We start from the raw sequence: 10542 nt of genomic DNA on the forward strand, positions 1-10542 counted from the left end.
ACTAGTTTGTGCAAAACATATCCAGCGCAGGATTCGAAAAAACATCACGTTTTTTCTTTACGAAAACAACAGAACATCTCATGCTCATCACAATCCAGCCAACATAAGCACATAATAATTAATAGTACAACTAGAGAGTTGTACACATAAATAAGGTTTGTCAAGCTTCATGCACTAGCCAACGCAACCAAAAGTTTGAACTGATGGAAAGGGCTAGGCAATCCACTTATACATCTCAAAACCCCTCCTCACGTGTGACCGGAAGAAGGGAAGAGGTCAACACAAGGAGACACTCAGAGGTATAGCTCAAGAGGCATATACGTGGACTCCGAGGAGGGCAACGGAGGGTAGCAGCAGTATTTAGGATAAATTACGAAAGCCAGGTCTCGAACTCGAGACCCTGGCCTCTGATACCATGTCAAGCTTCATGCACTAGCCAACGCAACCAAAAGTCCGAACTAATGGAAAGGGCTAGGCAATCCACTTATACAGTTCAACATCCCCCCCTCACATGTGACCACAATCCAGTAATGGTACCATTATGTTCACCACAATGCATCATTAAAGAGAGCGGTATACTATTATAGACCAGCTCTCTCTACAGAACATTTGTAAGAAACTTAATACAACCGTGATTCATATTGTTGCCCCAGCGATGGGTGATAACCTGAACACCATATAACCTTCTCACATCATTTGTAACCAAATATGAGCACCTGTAATGATTTGGTGTCAAGCTTCTTGAAGGTCAGGAGGTATCCTACCTTCAAGTCATGTGCTTTGAAAAACTTTGGCCATCCTGCGTCCATTAAAACATTGTCATCTTGTAGCTTCAGGTCCATAATCCAGGTGCATGCAGTGGACATCTTCAGGTTGATGGACTCTGGACACCCACCGTAAAACCAGGGTAGCTCTAACTCCGATGTACACAGTACCTTGCAGAAGCTGTCAGCGGTATTCTCCTCATCGATGCGCCTAAACACCTTGCACACTGGGGCTGGCTCTACAGATGTCTCCTTCTCCATGATAAGCTCTCTCCAAGCTTGAGCTTTGATACGCGTAAAGCACACGCCCGTTGGGAAGCCCAAGTGGAAGGTGTGATGCGTGTAGCATCAAGTTTTCCTCAGTAAGAAACCAAGGTTTATCGAACCAGTAGGAGTCAAGGATCACGTGAAGGTCGTTGGTGACGGAGTGTAGTGCGGCGCAACACCAGGGATTCCGGCGCCAACGTGGAACCTGCACAACAAAATCAAAGTACTTTGCCCCAACGTAACAGTGAGGTTGTCAATCTCACTGGCTTGCTGTAAACAAAGGATTAGATGTATAGTGTGGATGATGATGTTTGTTTGCGAAGAACAGTAAAAAACAATTGCAGTAGATTATATTTCAGATGTAAAGAATTGGACCGGGGTCCACAGTTCACTAGTGGTGTCTCTCCCATAAGATAAATAGATGTTGGGTGAACAAATTACAGTTGGGCAATTGACAAATAAAGAAGGCATAACAATGCATATACATATATCATGATGAGTACTATGAGATTTAATCAGGGCATTACGACAAAGTACATAGACCGCTATCCAGCATGCATCTATGCCTAAAAAGTCCACCTTCAGGTTATCATCCGAACCCCTTCCAGTATTAAGTTGCAAACAACAGATAATTGCATTAAGTATGGTGCGTAATGTAATCAACACAAATATCCTTAGACAAAGCATCAATGTTTTATCCCTAGTGGCAACAGCACATCCACAACCTTAGAACTTTCTTTCACTGTCCCAGATTTAATGGAGGCATGAACCCACTATCGAGCATAAATACTCCCTCTTGGAGTCACAAGTATCAACTTGGCCAGAGCCTCTACTAGCAACGGAGAGCATGCAAGAACATAAACAACATATATGATAGATTGATAATCAACTTGACATAGTATTCAATACTCATCGGATCCCAACAAACACAACATGTAGCATTACAAATAGATGATCTTGATCATGATAGGCAGCTCATAAGATCTAACATGATAGCACAATGAGGAGAAGACAACCATCTAGCTACTGCTATGGACCCATAGTCCAGGGGTGAACTACTCACACATCGATCCGGAGGTGATCATGGCGATGAAGAGACCTCCGGGAGATGATTCCCCTCTCCGGCAGGGTGCCGGAGGCGATCTCCTGAATCCCACGAGATGGGATTGGCGGCGGCGGCGTCTCTGGAAGGTTTTCCATATCGTGGCTCTCGGTACTGGGGTATTCGCGACGAAGGCTTTAAGTAGGCGGAAGGGCAGGTCAGGAGGCGTCACGCGGGCCCCACACGCTAGGGCCGCGCGGGCCCCCTCTAGGCCGCGCCGCGCTAGTGTGGCGGCGCCCCGTGGCCCCACTTCGTATCTCCTCCGGTCTTCTGGAAGCTTCGTGGAAAAATAGGCCCCTGGGCGTTGATTTCGTCCAATTCCGAGAATATTTCCTTACTAGGATTTCTGAAACCAAAAACAGCAGAAAACAGCAACTGGCTCTTCGGCATCTCGTCAATAGGTTAGTGCCGGAAAATGCATAATAATCTATACCTAATAATAAAGGAGCTAACGTTTCCTTGGTTTGGTCCGTTGAAATGCGTTTTCGTCCATCAAACTTTACGCCTTCATCCGTTGCACTAATACGACCGATCGGTAATAGATAGAGTCTCGCTCAAAACTGAGCCAAACACGGCAGCCGGCGGTAGAGATCGGCTCGAATCCGCTAGATACTATACCCTCAGAAAACTAACCGTATAGGTTCAGGACAGTAGGCCACAAGCGGTAGAGAAGTTAGAGTCGAACTTGATTGATGCTAGCATCGTATAAGTAACAACGCCGGTGGAAGGCAAGAACGAGTAGGGGGATTGGAGAAGGAAGAGGACCACGTCGGTCTACTCAACGAGGCCCCGCCGTCGCAGACACGCCTCCGAGCAGCAACCATCGAGAGAAACCGGACGATGAATAGGATAAAACTGCCGGCGTGACCCACGGAGGCACAATTTGCTCCTCCCACCACAACCGGAAGTGCATCCAAATCTCCAGATCGGAAACACCATGGCCAAGTCTGAAGCGACATGAGAACTCAGTAGATAATAGGGAGCTGAAGTAGATAACATGGAGCTCCACGAAGAGATAGAGGTCTCTCCTGGCTGTGCACGGAGAAGTATTCATGTATGTGGTTTAACAACTTCGCGGTTGCCATGATCCATCGCGAAGCTGATGTATCGATTGATGAAAAATTCAGTAACCTTGTGTATTGATCGATCTACAAGTCGGGGACCTCGTAGTCGCAGCGCGGGTGGACGTCATGTACGGGATGGCCCAAAGCGCCGGAGTTGGCGGGCGTCGGGGCCTGGCGAGAGGAGGCCGCTGGTCGTCGCGCACGACGCAGCCGTCGTGATCTCGATTGCGAGGCGTGTCTGCTGTTGCCCCAGGAGAAGCTGCTGGGGCGATCGCCGGGTGCGTTAAGACTGACAAGGTTAAGTGCGATGACCGTGAGACGGCAATAGGAGCGGTCCAAGCTTCCTGCCGTCCACGTCCCTCTTGTTTGGCACTTTGGCCTACGCGGCGAACCGATGTTGGTGCAACTCCGATGCGATCTCGATTATCTTTTTCCAAAAGTAAAAAAAAATTACGGAACCACGCAAACAACGATCGACGATCTTTAGTTGCACGCCACCGATGATGGAGTTTAAATTTGAAGGAGGAGCGGCTAGGGAGCCGCTGCAGTATGATTCCGGAGGTCTGCCAGAGGAGAACTCAACATCTCCTTCTCGAGAAATCGCCCGCCTACCTCCCCATCTCTCCGTCCTCGTGGCGGCGGCGACGGATTGAAGAGATGCCAGCCCATCAAGAGGGACAGGCGCCGCGCGCGCATGAAGGCTGCTCGAGCTGACCACCGCACCGGGTGAATCTCGCACTCTCTGTCTACTGCAAAGGTATTGGACGCAGAAGCTCTCCTTCGAACAGGGCGGCACGGGGGTCTGACGGCCCACGAGCTAGCGAATCGAGATGTGGTAGCCACAGCGCGGAGTGGCGACGAGCGATCGGACGCAACCGACATGGAAGGAGAGCGCGCCACAACTGGCAGATTGACTGACGCGTTGGGCATTCGATCGGCGCTTGAGCAGCACGCAACCCACGTCAGAGAAGAGGTACCTCTACTTACACAGGTGGATTAATCGATTGATTTTTTTGTTTAATCAGATGGCTTGTGAGAAGGGTGATTGATTTCGGCCTCTCCCTCTTAGTGTTTCTTCTCCACGTCGTGCATGTTTAAGAGATTGAGGTGAGTGGAGGAATATTGAAGGAAGATTTTGGGATTGACGGAGGCCTCAAACCAATTTATGTATTCCAGTGCCCTGCAATTAATTAAGTATCTGACTTATGCTATTCATGATATTAATTTTCAGGTGCATTGGATGTGAATAAACGATTGACATCGCTCCTTGTCAGTTGGCACACTAAGCACTGTTGAGAGGCATAGGAGATTCAAAACACTGATCTTCAATGAGTGGGTGTGGGTGGTTTTATAGGTGCACAATTTCAGTTGATAAGTGTATGAACACCGGAAAAAAGTTAGAAAAATTCTTTCTCAAGAAAGTTGGCGACAACTTAGTTTTCAATATTCTTGGGTTATTTTTTTGAATGGTTTTCTTAGGATATTTATATGTCCACTAAGTTTATTTCGCAAATAAAATTATTTTTGAATAGGAAAATAGTTGTAGTTGCAATTTATGCATTAAAATCTTGTTTTCTTATCGAAATCTCCGAAGAAACTTAGAATTTTGTTTTCAACAACACATCCAACTTTCTTCGGCCGTAGCAACGCACGGGCATTTTTACTAGTGACATATAATGTGTATAAAACATGTGAGTATCATCATAAAAGTAGCATGGAACATAAGAAATTATAGATACGTTTGAGACGTATCAAGCATCCCCAAGCTTAGTTCCTACTCGCCCTCGAGTAGGTAAACGATAACAAAGATAATTTCTGAAGTGACATGCTATCATAATGTTGATCATACTATTGTAAAGCATATGAGATGAATGCAGCGATTCGAAGCAATGATGAAGATAATAAGTAAACAAATGAATCATATAGCAAAGACTTTTCATGAATAATACTTTCAAGACAAGCATCAAATGAATCATATAGCAAAGACTTTTCATGCTATCATAATGTTGATCATACTATTGTAAAGCATATGAGATGAATGCAGCGATTCGAAGCAATGATGAAGATAATAAGTAAACAAATGAATCATATAGCAAAGACTTTTCATGAATAATACTTTCAAGACAAGCATCAATAAGACTTGCATAAGAGTTACTCATAAAGCAATAAATTCTTAGTAGAAGCATTGAAGCAACACAAAGGAAGATATAAGTTTCAGCAATTGCTTTCAACTTCAACATATTGTCAACACAAAGTATTATAACAAGTGCAATAGGTAAACATGTAAGAATCAATGCACGCAGTTGATACAAGTGTTTGCTTCTGGGATAGAAAGAATAGGTAAACTGACTCAACAATAAAGTAAAAGATAGGCCCTTCGCAGAGGGAAGCATGGATTACTATATTTGTGCTAGAGCTTTTCATTTTGAAAACAAGAAACAATTTTGTCAACGGTAGTAATAAATCATATGTGTTATGTATAAGATATCCTATAAGTTGCAAGCCTCATGCATAGTATACCAATAGTGCTCGCACCTTGTCCTAATTAGCTTGGATTAACATGGATTATCATTGCATAGCATATGTTTCAACCAAGTATCACAAAGGGGTACCTCTATGCCGTCTGTACAAAGGTCTAAGGAGAAAGCTCGCATTGGATTTCTCGCTTTTGATTATTCTCAACTTAGACATCCATACCGGGACAACATAGACAACAGATAATGGACTCCTCTTTAATTCATAAGCATTCAACAACTGTTAAAAATCTCATAAGAGATTGAGGATTGATTGTCCAAACTGAAACTTCCACCATGAATCATGGCTTTAGTTAGCGGCCCAATGTTCTTCTCTAACAATATGCATACTCAAACCATTTGATCATGAAAATCGCCCTTACTTCAGACAAGACGAACATGCATAGCAACTCACATGATATTCAACAAAGGTAAAAGTTGATGGCGTCCCCAGAAACATGGTTACCGCTCAACAAGCAACTTATTAAGAAATAAGACACATAAGTACATATTCTTCACCACAATAGTTTTTAAGGCTATTTTTCCCATGAGCTATATATTGCAAAGACAAAGAATAGAATTTTAAAGGTAGCACTCAAGTAATGTACTTTGGAATGGCAGAGAAATACCATGTGGTAGGTAGGTATGGTGGACACAAATGGTATGGTTTTTGGCTCAAGGATTTGGATGCACGAGAAGAATTCCTCTCAATACAAGGCTAGGCTAGCAAGGTTGTTTGAGGCAAACTCAAGTATAAAAGGTGCAGCAAAGCTCACATATGAACATATTGTAAGTATTATAAGACTTCATATCGTCTCCTTGTTGTTCAAACACCTTAACCAGAAAATATCTAGACTCTAGAGAAACCAATCATGCAAACCAAATTTTAACAAGCTCTATGTAGTTCTTCATTAATGGGTGCAAAGTACATGATGCAAGAGCTTAAACATGATCTATATGAGCACAACAATTGCCAAGTATCACATTATTCAAGACATTATACCATTTACCACATGCGGCATTTTCCGTTTCCAACCATATAACAATGAATGAAGTAGTCCAACCTTTCGCAATGAACATTAATAATAAAGCTAAGAACATATGTGTTCATACGAAACAGCGGAGCATGTCTCTCTCCCAAACAAAGAATGCTAGGATCCGATTTTATTGAAACAAAAACAAAAACAAAAACAAACAGACGCTCCAAGTAAAGCACATAAGATGTGACAGAATAAAAATATAGTTTCACTAGAGGTGACCTGATAAGTTGTCGATGAAGAAGGGATGCCTTGGGCATCCCCAAGCTTAGACGCTTGGGTCTTCTTAAAATATGCAGGGATGAACCACGGGGGCATCCCCAAGCTTAGACCTTTCACTCTTCTTGATCATATTGTATCATCCTCCTCTCTTGACCCTTGAAAACTTCCTCCACACCAAACTCAAAACAATCTCATTAGAGGGTTAGTGCATAATTAAAAATTCATATATTCAGAGGTGACATAATCATTCTTAACACTTCTGGACATTGCAAAAAGCTACTGAAAGTTAATGGAACAAAGAAATCCATCAAACATAGCAAAACAGGCAATGCGAAATAAAAGGCAGAATCTGTCAAAACAGAACAGTCCGTAAAGACGAATTTTTTAGAGGCACCAGACTTGATCAGATGAAAATGCCCAAATTGAATGAAAGTTGCGTACATATCTGAGGATCACGCACGTAAATTTGCAGATTTTTCTAAATTTTCTACAAACGGGGCGGCTCAATTTCATGACAGCAAGAAATCTGTTCCTGCGCAGTAATCCAAATCTATTATTGACTTTACTATCAAAGACTTTACTTGGCACAACAATGCAATAAAATAAAGATAAGGAGAGGTTGCTACAGTAGTAACAACTTCCAATACTCAAATATAAAACAAAGTGCAGAAGTAAAATAATGGGTTGTCTCCCATAAGCGCTTTTCTTTAACGCCTTTCAGCTAGGCGCAGAAAGTGTAAATCAAGTATTATCAAGAGACGAAGCATCAACATCAATAGGTATCTTAGATGTTCCATCATCCATAGTGGTGCTAAGGGCTTTGTCAATTTTAGGCCTATAATAGCTTTTTGGTTAGGCACTTTAGAGGCATACATGAATTTTTGCTCCTTACCCACATAAGCTTTCTCCTTAAACTTAAGAGAAGAAAAAGTTGAACTCAAGGTTCCCATAGCTTCTTCAAGTTCACTAATCCTATGGGTTCGATTATCATGAGTAGCACAAGTTTCTAAAATGACAATTCTCTCATTGATTCCACTTAGAGTTTTATCAAGTTTATCAGTGTTATTGAGTAATATTCCCAATTTTGTCTCAATACTTGGAAGATTTTTCTCTATGACCTCCAACTTTTTCATGACATCTTCAAGAGAGATTTCAATTTTAGCTTCATTAACAGGTGGTATTCCAACTAGACTCTCAATAATGCAACTAGCTTCTAAAGCAGGAGTGCCTAGGAAATTACCTCCCGCAAGAGTATCAAGAACATACCTATTCCAACTAGAGATACCAACATAAAAGTTCCTAAGTAGTATAATAGTGGAATGTTTCTTAATGCACCTATGATGAGCATCGCTAATTCTATACCAAGCATCTTTAAAACTTTCTCCCCTTGTTGCTTAAAGGAACGAACTTCAACTTCCGGATTACTCATTTGTAGCAGTAGTAAATAAAGCAAACTAAATAAAGTAAATGCAAGTAACTAATTGTTTTTGTGTTTTCAATATAGAGAACAAGACAGTAAATAAAGTAAAACTAGCAACTAATTTTTTTGTGTTTTTGATATAAGAGCAAACAAAGCAGTAAATAAAGTAAAGTAAAGCAAGACAAAAACAAAGTAAAGAGATTGGATGTGGGAGACTCCCCTTGCAGCGTGTCTTGATCTCCCCGGCAACGGCGCCAGAAATTTACTTGCTGGCGTGCAGTTGACGTGGTAGTTAGAAATCTTTGTGGTGTAACTTTTCTTCGTTCCCCGGCAACGGCGCCAGAAATTTAGCTTGATACGCGTAAAGCACACGCCCGTTGGGAACCCCAAGTGGAAGGTGTGATGCGTGTAGCAGCAAGTTTCCCTCAGTAAGAAACCAAGGTTTATCGAACCAGTAGGAGTCAAGGATCACGTGAAGGTCGTTGGTGACGGAGTGTAGTGCGGCGCAACACCAGGGATTCCGGCGCCAACGTGGAACCTGCACAACACAATCAAAGTACTTTGCCCCAACGTAACAGTGAGGTTGTCAATCTCACCGGCTTGCTGTAAACAAAGGATTAGATGTATAGTGTGGATGATGATGTTTGTTTGCGAAGAATAGTAAAGAACAATAGTGTCTCTCCCATAAGATAAATAGATGTTGGGTGAACAAATTACAGTTGGGCAATTGACAAATAAAGAAGGCATAACAATGCAACATACATATATCATGATGAGTACTATGAGATTTAATCAGGGCATTACGACAAAGTACATAGACCTCTATCCAGCATGCATCTATGCCTAAAAAGTCCACCTTCAGGTTATCATCCGAACCCCTTCCAGTATTAAGTTGCAAACAACAGACAATTGCATTAAATATGGTGCGTAATGTAATCAACACAAATATCCTTAGACAAAGCATGGTGCGTAATGTAATCAACACAAATATCCTTAGACAAAGCATCAATGTTTTATCACATCCACAACCTTAGAACTTTCTGTCACTGTCCCAGATTTAATGGAGGCATGAACCCACTATCGAGCATAAATACTCCCTCTTGGAGTCACAAGTATCAACTTGGCCAGAGCCTCTACTAGCAACGGAGAGCATGCAAGAACATAAACAACATATATGATAGATTGATAATCAACTTGACATAGTATTCAATATTCATCGGATCCCAACAAACACAATATGTAGCATTACAAATAGATGATCTTGATCATGATAGGCAGCTCACAAGATCTAACATGATAGCACAATGAGGAGAAGACAACCATCTAGCTACTGCTATGGACCCATAGTCCAGGGGTGAACTACTCACACATCGATCCGGAGGTGATCATGGCGATAAAGAGACCTCCGGGAGATGATTCCCCTCTCCGGCAGGGTGCCGGAGGTGATCTCCTGAATCCCCCGAGATGGGATTGGCAGCGGCGGCGTCTCTGGAAGGTTTTCCGTATCATGGCTCTCGGTACTGGGGTATTCGCGACGAAGGCTTTAAGTAGGCGGAAGGGCAGGTCAGGAGGCGTCACGAGGGCCCCACATGCTAGGGCCGCGAGGGCCCCCTCTAGGCCGCGCCGCCCTAGTGTGGCGGCGCCCCGTGGCCTGATACGTCTCAAACGTATCTATAATTTCTTATATTCCATGCTACTTTATTGATGATACTCACATGTTTTATACACATTATATATCATTATTATGCATTTTCCGGCACTAACCTATTGACGAGATGCCGAAGAGCCAGTTGTTGTTTTCTGCTGTTTTTGGTTTCAAAAATCCTAGTAAGGAAATATTCTCGGAATTGGACGAAATCAACGCCCAGGGTCCTATTTTCCACGAAGCTTCCAGAAGACCGAAGAGGATACGAAGTGGGGCCACGAGGTGGCCACACACTAGGGCGGCGCGGCCTGGGCCTTGGCCGCGCCGGCCTATTGTGTGGGGCCCTCGTGTGGCCCCCTGACCTGCCCTTCCGCCTACTTAAAGCCTTCATCGCGAAAACCCCAGTACCGAGAGCCACGATACGGAAAACCTTCCAGAGACGCTGCCACCGCCAATCCCATCTCGGGGGATTCAGGAGATCGCCTCCGGCACCCTGCCGGAGAGGGGA

The sequence above is a fragment of the Lolium perenne genome, chromosome 4, assembly GCF_019359855.2.
Source record: "Lolium perenne isolate Kyuss_39 chromosome 4, Kyuss_2.0, whole genome shotgun sequence".
Classification (NCBI taxonomy): domain Eukaryota; kingdom Viridiplantae; phylum Streptophyta; class Magnoliopsida; order Poales; family Poaceae; genus Lolium; species Lolium perenne.